Source organism: Sciurus vulgaris (genome assembly GCF_902686455.1).
Source record: "Sciurus vulgaris genome assembly, chromosome: 7".
NCBI classification, from domain to species: domain Eukaryota; kingdom Metazoa; phylum Chordata; class Mammalia; order Rodentia; family Sciuridae; genus Sciurus; species Sciurus vulgaris.
Window position 1 is genome coordinate 156,307,317 of NC_136467.1, and position 15,551 is coordinate 156,322,867.

The following is a 15,551-nucleotide window of genomic DNA, read 5'->3' on the forward strand; positions in this document are numbered from 1 at the left end:
TATGTACACCACATTTTCTTTATTCATTCACCCATTTTTTACCAATCATCTGTGGAAGGACATCTGGACTGCTTCCATAGCTCAGCTACTGTGAATAGAACTGCTGTAAACATTGATGTGGCTTCTCCTCTGTTGTATGCTGATTTTGGATCTTTGGGATAAATACCAAGGAGTGGGAGAGCCAGGTTGTAGGGTGGTTCTGGTAATGATCTTTTGAGGAATCTCCACTGTACTTTCCAGAGTGTTTGTACTAATTAGTAGTCCCACCTTCAAAGTACAAGTGTACTTTTCCCCACATCTTCACCAGCAATTATTATTATTCCTACACTTGATAATTTATATCTTGAGTGAGATGAAATCATTAAGTAATTTTCATTTGCATTTCCATGATTGCTAAGGATATTGAATAATTTTTTTTGAACATTTTTATTTCTTCCTTTGGGAAATGATTATCGAGATCTTCACCATTTGTTGACCAGGTTAATTGTTTTTGTTTCACTGCCAGTGTGCACAGATATCATCCTCCCACTCTTCTCCAGAGCAATCTGAGTGAGTTACGGAGTGATTGGTGGAAGGGACAGTGTACAGTCACACTTTTTAGAGAGTCAGGGACACTGGGTATGAACGGACAGTATCTGCTGAAGACCAAGAATGTCACTGTGACCACCATCAGGGAGGGGCTCAACGGCGTCTGGTGGTCAGTGGAGTTTTGTCACAGGCTCAGAATTTCCTGTGTGGAATCCACTACCAAGCGGCAAGCATGGTGGACTCTCAGGAAAGTGTTCTGACTGCTTTCAAGATTTTTCTTTATTTTACTTCCAACAAATGGATTCTGATGGGTCTGGAAGAAAACATTGCTGGCTGAATCTCATGTAGGGCTTTCTGGGTTTCTGAATTAGAAGGTTTATCTCTTCCGCCACATTTGGGGAGTCTGGACTATCTTTCTTTTAAATATTCTGTAAGTTTCTAAGGGAAAAACTGCTGCATTGTTCACCTGCTTACTTCTCTTTTGTGGGTGAAGGGAAACAGCGCAGGTGAGGTGCCACCAGCTCAGTGTGCCACCAGCTGCCTGTGCGCTCTGTGATCCGTGCTTTCACACCAGCTCAGTGTGCCACCAGCTGCCTGTGCGCTCTGTGATCCGTGCTTCCACACCAGCTCAGTGAGCCACCAGCTGCCTGTGCGCTCTGTGATCCGTGCTTCCACACCAGCTCAGTGTGCCACCAGCTGCCTGTGCTCTGTGATCCGTGCTTCCACACCAGCTCAGTGTGCCACCAGCTGCCTGTGCTCTGTGATCCGTGCTTCCACACCAGCTCAGTGTGCCACCAGCTGCCTGTGTGCTCTGTGATCCGTGCTTCCAGTTCTCCTTCCTATCTCCCAGTTCATCAGACATGAGCCAAAATCTACCACACGCTTCGCCCTTTGCAATCACTTTATTATTGTGACTCTGGAGGAATTAAAATGTTGGAACTCAATTCTGATATGTGACAGAGAAACAATCACACACACTTAGGGTAAACTAAGATCCATGTAAACCTCAACTGACTTTTGCTAATGGTCACTTACCATCTCATTCTCCATCTAGATACTTCCTCTGGGTTTAATGCCCAGGCTTCTGTTCTTCGTGCTGCAACTTGGGAATGTCATTTCCAACTGCATTTCCAGGGTCTGCACCCACCCCTTCCCTCCTTCTGTGAGTGCACAATCAAGGACCTGCACAGGGACAGTGCCCCTTGTAGTGCTTTCTGGGCAGACATTAGGAGGAGGCTAATCAGGAGAGCTGTAGAATCAAGGGAGTTAGAACTCTCTTGGTCCTCAGGAAAGCCACTGTGAAGATTATGAACTCCTCACCATTTTAGAATATGACATCATAGCAATAGAGAGTTACTTACAATCTGTGTGGACATATAGAACCAAACCAAAGAGAAAGGACTTCACCACTGTTTACTAGAGAAGCAAGACACTCAATGTATACAGGGCCACGGAGACACAGAAGGAAACTCATTGATGCCCAATTTATACAGGGCCCCCAAAACACAGAAGGAACCTCATCGACAATGGTGTGCAAGACTTTCTACATTGATTCTGATGTTTGGTGCCAGGTTAGTGTGCAATCAGTAAAATAACATCACAAATTTTCAGAACAGCTCAATCAAATATCTTAAAGCCAGAACTTTGCATTCTAAATTAATATGTATTTTGTTTCCATGATAAGAAAGAGAAAAAGAAAGTCATATCAAACACTTTCCAATGTTTTCTATTTCCATCTCCGGTCCCTTCTCTTCAATCCCATTTGTCTAATCCAGTGAATTTCTATTCTCCTCCCTACCCTTCCCTGTTATGTAAAAACGCACTGTGCTGTCTTGTATATCTAAAAACAACAAATAAAAAAACAATAAAGAAACTAAAGAAACAGGAAAGGCGAGTTTTTCACTTAATGAACATCCAGTACATTTTGTGGATCCTAAAAGTCAGGGAGACTTAACAGAAGACAGCCATGGCAAGGGTATAATAATTGCTGTCTCGTGAGTTGCAACATATCAGGTTCCAGGTTAATTTTCTATTCATTTGTTGAAAATGTATCCAAATAGTTAGAAAACTGAAGCAAAACATGCAGATATAAAAACTAAATTCTCCTTTCTATGCCTCCATTAAACTAGTTTCTCTCAAAGGAGGCAACTAGGCTTTCAGTCTCTCATATTCTCTCTGATATTCATATGTAGACAGTACCCAATTAAATATATTAATGTAGACCATTTCAAGTACTAGTATATTGCATAGCTGAGTCAATCATACTTATTACACATCCATCCAGCGTGAACTCGGTCACTTTTCACAAATTCAGTAGATCTCATGGGATGGATAAAATTCATGAACATCTTTCAGGAATACGCAGAATGGTCCTTTTACTGGATACTGAGGTTGATTTTAAAACGAACACTGCAACCTAAAATATTTTTCATAGCATTTGTTTATGTGAACAAGTATATCTGGACATTCAAACCTGGAAGTAAAATTCTTGGATCCAAGGGTGAATATATAATTAACATGTTATTTTCATATTATTCTCCAAATTATTTTTCTGCATCTTGCTAGCAGAAGTGGTAGTGAAAGAGCTGTCTCCTGTGCCTGGGAACATCAGCCCCGTCCTGAAGGTGGCAGGACGGAGTGGGGGAGCAGCTTCCTGTGACCTCTGTGTGAAGGAGGGACTGTCAGCAGCTTGTGGTCTGAGAACATACCTCTGTGTGAGTCTGCTGCTGTTTCTGGACTTGGAATCACAAACAGCTCAGACATGAAAGTGATTTCAAGTTTTCTTCCTGAATGTGTTAATAAAACAGACAACTTCTCAAGGTCTTTCTCTCTTATTGAGCAAACTAATGCTCAGCCAGATTCCCATCTCCACGAACTAGCACAAATGGACTGAGAATTGAAAAAACCAAGAGTCAGAAATTCTTGAGCACTTACAGCTACCAAATGTTGTATAAGGAGAAAGTTGTGTATAAAGTCATAAAACGATCTGTCCAGTAGAAGAAGAGAAAACAGAGCATCAGAAGGAGAACACTTTGAGCAGCCTTCATCTCAGGGGGAGTTTTGTAGAGGAGCTTGGAGGTCTGCAGGTAGAGGACATGCTGGTGGTGCTTGTGGAGGAGGAACACCATGTGGCCACTGGCCCAGCCCATGACACCTTGGAGCATAGCATCAGGAAGGACCATGAGAGAGAGGAAAACATCTGATTATCCAGTTTTGTGACTGAAAATAACAGTAAATGTCACTTTTACTAATTTCTGATATGTTTGTGTTACTGAAATATTCGTTGTAAAGTGCTAAGTTAAAGCTTATTGAGGAATTGAGTATCCAAAAAAAGAGCAACAAGGGAAGGATGTGCCAGGCAGACCTGGGCTGCAGCCTCTCCCACCTGGAGGCTCTGGGACTGATGGTGACGGCCTGGACCACCGTGAGGAGACTGGTGGGGCAGATTGAGAGGCCACCCCCTCCAGGTAAATCACAATCTTACAGCCTTCATCACCTCAGAAGTTTCTCAAACCAAGACTGCCTATTGTCCTTGGTGTTCCTTTGGTACAAAACATTAGGATATGTATAAAAGCCAAGTGAGTGTGATGAACCGGGTGGATAGATTTCTTCCTGGTGCCTCCAAACATGTAAATACAGTTCACAAGAACAAAGATGCTCCCAGCAATGCCAATTCCTGTTAGGAAAATGGAGATTGTTCCTCTGACAAGATTCGAAACCATCTCTTACTTCATAGGCAGAAAAACCTGGAAGCAGCAAATGCCGTTTTTGAAGAAAGCAGCAGCAATGATAGTGAATATTTGTGAGAAGTGTTTGATGTCAGCGATCTGCTGCAGTGTGGACACAGTCAGGATATCTGCTCTGGAGTTCACTGTTCTCACAGGAACTACTCCTTTATCTTGGCACTCCTTGTGAGCCGTGCTATGTAAATGTCAAAAGCCATCATGAGAACCAGTACGGAGAAACCTAAATTCTCAACCCAGTTATTTTTGTTAACTCCACCCTAGCAAACTGTCGACTTGTTCAAATGCTTCATTTCCCTCTGTGTTCAACCTCAGTATGTCTGCACTAAACTCCGTGTTCCCAGTCAAAATTTTTCTCTGCCTTTTTTCTTTCATTGTATCATATTCTCATTATTTAAATAAAAAAATCCATTTTTTTCCTGTCTACCTTCCCCATGTCCTGCACACATTCCTTCTATGTCTTTAACATCTTGTAAATTTGGCCAGTGTCAACATCATATTGTCTCTTATTTTATAGAATACTTCCTTCTTTTTTAGTTTAGCACAACATCTTTTAGCTTTTCTTCTTGCTTTAAAGTTTATGTCTATAATGGTAATGTTTTTCATATTTTCATACTTCCGCACACCAATACAATTCTAACGTTTTAAGGCTTATAAATATTCTGTGCTTTTTGGTATTCCTCAAATACAGTTAAACTGCATAACATTTTCAATCAGGATCTCAACAGTTAGGGCTGAATCTGCTAAAGACCTCCAGGATCCAGTCTCTATCATAGGAAAAGTCACAATCAGTGAGATGCCACCAGGGAGGGTACCCTAGACTAACCATGGGATGCTCCTCTTTCAGGGTCTTCAGCAGAGGCCTGGCTTCCTACTGATGTCTTCAGCATCCTCAAAGGGAAGCGGGGTCAGTTCTGGATGTGTTGTGCTCACCAAAGGGGACCAGGGCAGGACAATCCTCTATGCATGTGCACTGTCAGAGACGAGGACAGTCCACGGATCAGCAATGCCAAGAAAAGCCATGCAGTAGCTAAGCAGGTTGGGAGTGTTGGGTGTGAAAAGAAACCTCTCCTGTAGCTATTGTGATGACGTGTACAGTGACTATAGAACCTTGCAGGAAATAACGATTTCAGTTGACTCTGCAGCCTGTTCCATCTGTCTTTTTCCCATCCTGGGCAATAGAACCACTTCCATCTTTATTCATCCAAGTTGATTTCATGCAAAACTGAACAGGATGTTACCTTGTCCATGTAAGAGCTCCTATGTCATAGCTTACGAAGAACTTATGTCAAAATATTGTCAAATTCTCCAGAACAAAAGACCTTGGCTCCTAGAAATAATCCCAGGATTTGCATATATTTTGTGGACTAGGAATGAAATTCTACCTTCCTTCTTCAACTTCCTGCTAATTATTAAAGGCTTACTTTAGATTTCGCAGTGCCAATGGTTTCTGGCAGTGTGAAGTGCAGGAACACAGACTTGGAACTGGGTTTGGTACATGGCGGCACCTGACTTCAGGAATATCAGTTACAGCCTTTCACTCTGTTTCCTCCCCTAACAAATGAGGAGGATGGAGAGTATGCCAAAGCAGGAAAGAAAGCAGTTCACAGTTCTATATTTCTAACAATGAGGTCTTGTGTTACATGATAGGCAGGGCAGTTTCCAGTAAGAATCTGGGGTCTAAATTAATTGAATACTCAGTCAGAGACTGGATCTATCAAACATGATGTGGTGAAAATGACTGCAACCATTTTACCTTAGTGGCTGCACTAGTGGCTTGTCAATCTTTTTATCTCATGTCTTTCTACTAATTCCCATTTTCCAATCCTCCTCATCTTCTCAAATTTTCATAGATCTGAATCAGATCTAGAATCTACTTCTTTTCTCTTTTACTCTTTTCTCTTTTACTCTGTGAGAATGAAATGAGAAATGGCAGAGGGGAAAGAGGAGGTGCATATTATTCCAGATTGATTTTATAATCTCCCATAACATTAAGAGCCTAGGCAGGTAAGAATCCACCCAGGTAGTTTTCTCAAGCACAGTATGAGAGTAGTGCTTCTTCCTGCATAATACTGAGCTAACTTTAAACTGTGTTCCCACCAATTACAGTAACAAACAGACTCACAAAAACATACCAGAATTCTCAGAAAGGAAACTATAATTTCAAATAATGTTTTTTTTTTTTAAGTAGAACTTCCTCAAAAAGAGACACATAAAGAAATTGACTTACGTGTATGGAATAATACATGCAAGGACAGAGACTTAAAAGGTGGATGCAGTGAATTAAACCCAATGCACTAAACAACTTGCAATAATGCAAGACCAATACTGGTCCCTTGCAAACCAAAATGGTACAAGGAAATTGTAGGTAAGCTAAGGAGGCTCACAAAGTCATAATTCAGGGCAACATGGAAACGGAGGAAGTCTGAGTATTTCCTCAAGGTCGAGGATATTCCTGTGTAACTTCAAAACCCACTCAGAGCTCTCTAATGAATGCAGGTCCTGAACACAGGGTCAAAGCTGCTCCAGGTCAACTCCAGGGACATCTGCTGGGCGTGACCATTTTCCTGGCCCAGGTGCTTATCTTTAGATATCACACATTCTCTCAGCAACTGCCTCGCTCTGTCACAGAGGGGAAGATCTGTGCTGCCAGGGAATGTCATATGTGCCTGTGAGGAGACCAGAACCCTCAGGCCCACTCACCTTGGTGTCAAGCTGCAGACTAGCTCTGCATTGGTCCTTCTGACAAGGGGCAGCTTCCCAGGTCCTATTTGTATCCTCTGACTTTGTGGAGCCCTTGCCTACCATGAACCACCACCAGGACTCCAGTTGTCACAGTTGACACCTGTCAGGGAGAAGCAAAGTCCTGCAGAGCCTCAGTCCCTGGAGGACCACTTTCCCTCTCCCACCACAATTATTGCAATTTTTGGGTTCACAATTTATCCCAGGCTTAATTATTTTAACACAAGTTTGTCCAGTGAGAAAGTGAACAAACAGTCAGGTTTCTGTCCAAGAGTTTCCGTATCTCTGGCCCTCTCCTCCTCCTTCTCTTAGTGCTGCGTGCTGGGAAGCAGAATGGGGACAGCTTCTGGGAATCAGAGTGAGGCTCTTCCCTTCTTCCTGCTATAGATCTTTAAGCTCAGGAATACAAATAATGATGAACGGCACTGTAGACTCTGCTTTCTGGACTTCCACAGGATAGGAGTCCCCTTGCTCTATGTAAGCACATTGGCAGTTCAAGTTCTTTGCCAGAGGACCTTGATGGGTTGATTTTTTAAATATTAACAACAAAGCGAACTCAACAATTACTTGGGCTCACGCCAAATTCAGAAAAATCAATAGTGCTGTATGAAGCTTCAAGGACACTTGTACAATTCATCTACACCCAAGAGTGGGTCTTGTATTCACTATGCTCCCTGCTGTCAGGGAAGACCCCTCTAGCACCTAGTATCCGTGTATATAAATGGGACACTGGGCTGGGCAGCATGGGCTGGCCCAGGATGCAGGCTCCTGTCCCCGGGCTTCCTTCAGCATTCTGTGTGACTGCATCCTCACCACCTGGATCTGCCGGTGGCACACAGTGGAAGCTGAATCCTTGTGCTTCTTGTAGGACACCCGACTGGCCCTGATTTGAAGGAGGAAATTCAGACCACATTTAACACGGGTTGAGTGAGTTGCAGTGATACATATAAGGTCAACTACAAACTGAATAATGACAACACTTAATTTTCAGTGGGGCAACAAGTTCAATCTTCACTCTTACATTCATTAGAACAGTTTTTAAGAAGATTTAAATTCCTTTTCTGCCAGTTTGAGGTCTATTTATATCTTTGTAAATTCTATATCATGCTCTTGTGAGTTTGGTAAATAGGAGCTGATTTCCCCAAGACCCTGGAACCCTCTTTCTTTCCTTTTTATTGGTTTTCTTTGGTGATGCACAACATTAGAATGCATTTTGACACATTGTGAAAGTACAGAGCACAGTGTGTCCTGATTCTGTCCCAGTACTGTCTCTCCCCGCCTCCCCCTTCTCCTCCTTCTACTCTGCTCATTTTTCTGCTATTTACTTTCAGTTTTTTTCTTAATAATTACCTCATTGATATACATGATGGTGAGTCTGTCTCTGCTGTATTTAAATAGGCACATGCAAAATTCAGGTCAGTTTCATTCCACTCTTCTTCCCTTATCCTTCCCTCCTCTCTCCCTCAGTCCACTTCATCTATTCAAATGACCCTTCTTCTGTTTTGTTGGAATTCCCCCTACTCCTCTCCTCTCTCCCCCTCTCCTCTCCCCTCTCTCCTCTCTCCTCCTCTCCTCTCCCTTCTCTCCTTTTCTTCCTCTCCTCCTCTCCTCTCCCCCTCTCCTCTCCCCTCTCTTTTTCTCTCCTTCTCTCCTCCTCTAACAAGTGCTAAGAAAGCAGATTTTGAGTGTTCTGACTTCAGAAAAGTATGTGAGGTAAAGTACACATTATTTACTGAGTTCAATTTAGCTACTCCAGGTCATATCTGTGCTTCAAACAGCACGTATATGAAATCTACATTTTGTCAATTAAATAATAAGTACAATTAAAAAGAAGCCAATAAATCAAAAGGGCAATGTACTGAGCTGCATTGGGAGGAAAGTTTCATTGGGCATTGCTGACTTTGGAGAGATAAGGCCTTTCATGGACTAAGGATGCCCATAATGGCTGCAGCTGGCACAGCAGGTTGGCAGAGCTGCTCACACTGGCTCAGGATGCACTTTGCAGCTGTGGCAGAACCTTGGTGGGATCCGATTTTAGCCAACCCTGCAGCTGTGACACCTTGCTCTCTCCTCCTCACATGGCAACTCCAGGGCTGCTTTGCTCTTCTCAGTCCAAGCTGGTGTTCAGACTTCAGGCCTGGATAGGATGTTACTCTTTACACCTGCTTTCTTGAGTTCCACTTCTTACCTCAGGATGTCTTTCAAGCTGTGGGCAATTTCTTCAGAATAAAAGAAACCAGGATTGGATGCCAACCCAGGGGCTTTCCACGTGGCGTGTGTAGGAACAGTGCCTTTGCAGACAGCCCCTCTGTCCTCCTGCAGAATGTGGAAGGGTTGCTTTAGACATTGTTCTGCAGGTCTCTGACAACATAAGTGCATAAACACAGCCTCTGCCCAGGCTTGGACCAGGGGTGTCTGATCCTGCCTTTCAACCCCTTCCCCAAAGAGTGGGTGATTGCTTTCTGTATCAATGCACCTTAGAAAGCGTAGTGCACCTAACTGAAATGTGCCAGCACATGAAATAACCAGTCTTGAATAACAATCAAGAAGGTAGGAAAAAAACCTTAAAAATTAATGACTCCTAAAAATGACCATAGGAAAAAACTCAATATCAAGTTTTCAGCATCTGCTCTTCCTTGTTTATTAGTCACTTTTTATGTTTACTTAGGTTTTCTCATCTTTTCATCTTTCTTCCTTTCTTCCAATTCCAAAATCTTGAATCATGATTGGAAATAAGCTCAGAGACATTTAATAAGTGACTTGGCTTTCTGACTAAAGTGAAGAATATCAGAGGATGCAGGTGTGATGTCTTTTCCAGATTGTCTTGGGAAATGGTACAGTAAACACTTTTCAAAGGCAGGCTTTGCATTCACACAGGTACAATTCCGATCCACACATAACAACCTACAGCTTAGGCAGATGTGTGATCCATCAGAAATGGTTTTCCCTCAATTAAACAGTGAGATTTATGCTCCTTGCTACTTATGCCAGGGTAAAACTAAAGTGAGTTAATTCCAGCTGTTAACTCCCTGCTTGGGTGATGCACAGTAGGGCTTCTTGAAAAGGCAAATATAGTTTTCAATCTTAATAGTTGTTCACAGTTCCCCATCAGACAGGCATGAGAGGAATGGGATTGACTTGCAATATGGCATCATAGTGTGTGAGGACAAGAATGGTTCAAGAAAGATGCGAAAAGGAAACCTTCAGATTAAATAGAAACACACTTATGAACTTGTAATATAATGAAAAAGATCACTGTGGTCCATCCTGGAAATACAGAAATGTACCAAAAATGAAATGTCCTAAAGACAGGGGCAGAGACACCTGATCCTATCTGGAGGAACATCTGTGGCATATGGTCCCCTCCATCCTTCTGGCCTCAGGTACTTGCCTAAAGGTCAGGGGAAGAGCAAATTCTAAGGCTCAGGACCCTCTCAACAATTCCCTTCCTTAGTCACAGGGAGAGTAAGATCTGTGCTGCTGAGGAAATGTCACATGGCATCTATTAGGAACCCAGAACCTGTCGCTGTCCAGCGGGACATAAAGACACGTACACCTCAGATTGTCATGAAGCAGCTTCTTCTTTATTCAGATCCCAACAACAACAACAACAACAACCCCCCAAAGCAGTCTCACCCTCAATATATAAGCAGTCTCATGCATAAGCAATTTCGATCAAATATGTCCACCCAATCCTGTTAAAGGTCAAGCAATCACGAGCTCAAGCATGCATGTAGCCAATTGTAACAGCTTCCTGTTTTTCTCCAGGCATACCAAGCACGCCCTTTGGCTCCCTGCCAGCCCACATCTCCCCGTTCATTTATAAAAAGACCATGCCTGTCTTAGGTTGTCCATGACAGAGCAGCATCCTTACCCTCATCGGAAAATGAAGCTTATATCCTCATTCCCTGTCTTAGGTTGGTATGAGCTCTTCATGAATCTTACCCGTCTCTGACTACTGGTCTAGCATAGCCAAACGTGGGGGGAGGTTCCCACATAACCTGCTAAGTCGTAGGAGCCATTTGGGAAGGGGGCTAAGTCAGGAGAAAAGTGTACAGTAGGTAATTCTAATGTGGAATTAGTGGTAAGAATAGGAGGATGTAGATTGGAAGAGTTAGTAAGGGGCAAAGGGCAAGGCCTCGCCTTTACTATCCCCCATAGGTAATGCACGGCTCCTCCATTAACATGGTGAGGGATCATCAAGAACAGCAGTTGGAGGAACTTCCACATCTTCTTCTTGTTCTTGGTTTTCTATTGAGGAAGCCTTGACTAATCTTTCAGGCACCCAAATTGGCGATTGTGCGTCCTGCGGGAAAACACAAACAGACCCTCGGGTCCAGATTAACACCGGATCCGGGCCCTTTCCATTGTCTCGATAGAATGTCCTTCCAGAGCACTTGAGGTAAATGTTTTTCATTAGGCTCTGAATGACAGTCAGCAGCTGATCAGCCTCAGAATCAAGATTTAAAAAATTTAAATGAACAAGGCAACAGACAATTGTCCTTTTGGGGATCTGTATGATGCCCCTATTCCCCCTTTTTGTTTATAAAGCATGTTTTTAAGTGTCTAATGGCACACTCAACAATGCTTTGTCCAGTAGGATTATAGGGAATTCCTGTGACATGTTGAATACCAAAGGTGGAAAAAAATTGTTTAAAGGCCTGGGACGTATATCTAGGACCATTATCTGTTTTAATTTGTTTGGGGACCCCTAGGATGGAGAAAGAGTGTAAACAGCGTGTTATTACATCTTTGGTTTTTTTCTCCAGCATGAGCAGAAGCCATAATAAATCCTGAAAGGTATCTATTGACACATGGATGAATTGTAGTTTTCCAAATTTTGAATAATGAGTTATATCCATTTGCCAATATGATTGGGCTGAAGCCCTTTTGGATTTACTCCTAATGAGGGGTTAGGAGTAAGTGTTGCACACTTAGCATAAGACCTTGACTATGTCCCGAGCTGTTGCCTTAGTAATTTTATAGGGTGTACATAGGGTGGAAGCATTTACATGAAATTTGGAATGAAAAGATTTTTGCAGTTTCAAGTGCATCAAAGATATGTGGGTCTCTGGTGGCCATGTCTGTTAAATCATTGTGTAAACTTAGAGGACCTGGAAGGCCAGTATGAGCCCAACATGCCCAATAAAAAAGGGCTTTTTCTATCCCAAATAAGTTTTTGTAAAGATTGTAAATACTTAGTGATGGTGGAAGTGAGGGAGAGCAGATCAGTTAATTCTAAATTTTGAATAGCAATTAACAACGTATTTGCTATCAGAGAATAGGTTAAAGGGCTCATGGTGGGTTCTGAATACTTCTATAGCTACTAATAGTTCTGTTTGTTGTGCAGATAGAGTATTAACAGCAAATGTATCTGTAACATTATCTATAGTAATAGCACCCGTACCATTTTTTGATCCATCAGTAAATATAAGGGTAGCTCCTATATATAGGTTCTTTTCAGGTGACTTTGGGGAAAATTATAGGATGTTGACTCCAAATTGGAGAAGAGGATCAGATGGCAAATGATTGTCAACACAAGCAGAAGTACTAGTAAAGACTATAGCCCATGAATTTGAATTATTAATAAGATATTGTATCTGATCAGTAGTATAAGGAGTAGTTATTGTAGAGGGATGTGACCCAAAGGTGGAAAGGGATACTTTTAACTGCCTAAGGATTAATTCTGCCACAGATTCAGTAAACAAGGATAAGACCTTGTTAGGGGCATAATTCATGTGAACCCATAGAATAGGACCTTTTTGCCAAAACACTCCTGTGGGTAACTTATTTGTGGCCAAGACAATGAATGATAAAGGCTAGCTAGGTCAATACGATCAAGATGAGCCCTTTCCATAGCTGTTTCAACAAGCTTGAGAGCTGTTCGAGCCTTAGGGGTAAGCAATTGCTTAAAAAGAGGGTCAGAATCACCTTTAAGAGTGTCAAACAGGGGGCCCAAACTTGAGGTGGGTAAGTGAAGGTAAGGTCTAATCCAGTTAATGTCACCTAATACTGCTCTGGTGGAGGCACAGAGGTCTGATCCTGCGCTTCCTCTTGTTTGTCTAATTGGGGAGTCAAGGGGTAATGGGTCCGAGGCACAGACTGGATAGCCCGTATATGTGTGGGCCCCAAGGCAGGGGGCCCTGATTCCCATTTTTTGGAGGTAAAGGGTTACCATCTTTGTCTCTAGTTGATTTACAGTCACTTGCCCAGTGTTCCCTTTTTTACATCGGGGACATAATTTTGGCACAGGACCTTGGGGGCAGTCCTTTTTATGTGTCCATATTGTTTACACCGATAACACTGTTGGCCTGGGCGGGAGAGTTGGCATTGCCTCTAAGACCCTGTGCAAGTGCTGCAGCCATCACCTGACCTTGAATAAAAGCCTCATTAATATCCTACAAGCCTTTAATAGGCCTCCAAGGTCTTTGTTTTTCCAAGGTCTTATTGCTTCTTTACACCATTTATTGCTTGCTCATATGCAAGCTGCTCGACTAAAAGGCATAGCCTGGTCTACATCTCCAAATATCATCTGCTGTTGAATCAATCTGTCTAAAAAAATCGGCATAGGGTTCATTGTTGCCTGAATAACCTTAGATAACTGTCCTTGAAGATTGCCAGCACCTGAAAGCATTTTCCAAGCTTTAGTGGCAGCAGTACTAATTTGTTGATATGCACCAGGGTGGAAATTAATCTGATTACCTTGCCCCTTAATATGGTCCTTGGCCTGTCAGCACATCTAGATTCCATTGAGGATTGCCCACAACTGCATTACGTCGGGCAGCATCAGAACATAACTCCTGGTTAGCCACCTTCCACATAAGATATTGTCCCCCAGATAGACATGCTTTTGCTAAATACCCCAATCAGTCGGAGGAAGATTTGACTTGCAACCTTCTCTAATAAAGAAATGGTAAATGCGGCTTGTACTCCATAGGACATAACTGCCTCTTTAAACTGTTTCACTAATTTTATATCTAATATTTGATGATATCTCTGATTGTTTTGATCTTCAAATACTGGGAATATTGGGAACACTGATCAAGATTCTACATCAGCCCACTGTCTGGGGGCCACCCCTGTGCAGCAAGTACATGCACCTCTACAACTTGGAAAGAGTGGTGACCTGGATTATATGCCGGAGGGCGTGGTGCGGTAGGGGCTAAATGCCACTGAGAGAACTTCTTTTCTAGCTTCTGTCCTCAGATAGTTCCTGTTCTTCAGAGTCACATCCCTGTGCTGAGTCTGAACATCTCCTTTCTCTTTCAGAAGCTCGACTTGATTGTTCTTCTTTTACAGTGTTTCTAATATCGTTTCCCCCTTCTCTTAGCTGTTCTTGAAATTTTGGTTTTTGGGAGTCAGACAGAAACGAACTTAATGTCCATATAGGCAAAGTACCAAGAGGGAGAGGCATTAAGAGAGCCTTCCATGTTGATTCATAAAATTTAAACAGAAACCAAACAGAAAAAGTAACAAAAATATTAACACAACTAACAGCTTACACACATTCATTTACTACAGGACATCCTTTGCTGTCTCTTAGGACAGCCTTCTGTTAAGTTCCATCACCAGGGGAGCCTTCCATTAGTACCTTAAGGCCACTGTTTCTTCGAATAGGGAAACCTGCTAGTTGACTGCTAGTTGACTGTGCTAGTGAAAATTTTTCTCCTTTATTACTTACCTGAGCACTTCACCGTTCCCCATACGGGCCACCAAATGTCACATCCAGTGGGACATAAAGTCATGTCCACCTCATATTGTCATGAAGCAGCTTCTTCTTTATTCAGATAACAAAAACAACAAAAACCCCAAAAAGCAGTCTCACCCTCAATATATAAGCAATCTCATGCATAAGCAATTTTGATCAGATATATCCACCCAATCCTGTTAAAGGTCAAGCAATCACGAGCTCAAGCATGCTTGTAGCCAATTGTAACAGCTTCCTGTTTTGCTCCAGGCATACCAAGCACGCCCTTTGGCTCCCTGCCAGCCCACAAGAACCGCAGGTCACTCACCTTGGTGTTCTGCAGACAGGCTCTGCACTGGTCCTTATGACAAGGGCAGCTTCCCAGGTCCTATTTGTACCCTCTGGCTTTGTGGAGCCCCTTGCCTACCATGAGCCACCACCAAGACTCCAGTTGTCACAGTTGACACCTGTCAGGGAGAAGCAAAGCCCTGCGAACCACCATCCCTGACGGATGACTTTTCCTCTCCCTCACAATTACTGCATTTTTGGACTCACAAGTTTTCTTGGTCTTAATTAGGGCTCAATTATTTTAATAGAAGTTTGTGCAGTGAGAAAGTGAAACAACCAGCCACATGTCTGTCCCAAGGGTCTCCATGTCACTGGCCTCTCTTCCTCCTCCCAGTGCTCCATGCTGGGGACCAGAAGGGGACAGTTTCTGGGAAACAGAGGAGGCACTTCCCTTCCTTCTTCACTCTTTCACATTCAGAAACAGAATTGATGATGATCTACACTCAGCACTCTGCTTTCTGACCAAGTCCCTAACATGGACCTGCATTGGACAGTCACCTTAC

General features: G+C 42.8%; 1 pseudogene across 1 annotated transcript; it reads right to left on the minus strand.

Moving 5' to 3' along the window:
* Positions 1–3,464: 3,464 nt before the first annotated feature.
* LOC306666995 (vomeronasal type-1 receptor 4-like) lies at positions 3,465–4,250 on the minus strand (annotated as a pseudogene). Its single transcript has one exon. The product of its transcript is annotated as a vomeronasal type-1 receptor 4-like (transcript).
* Positions 4,251–15,551: the final 11,301 nt, after the last annotated feature.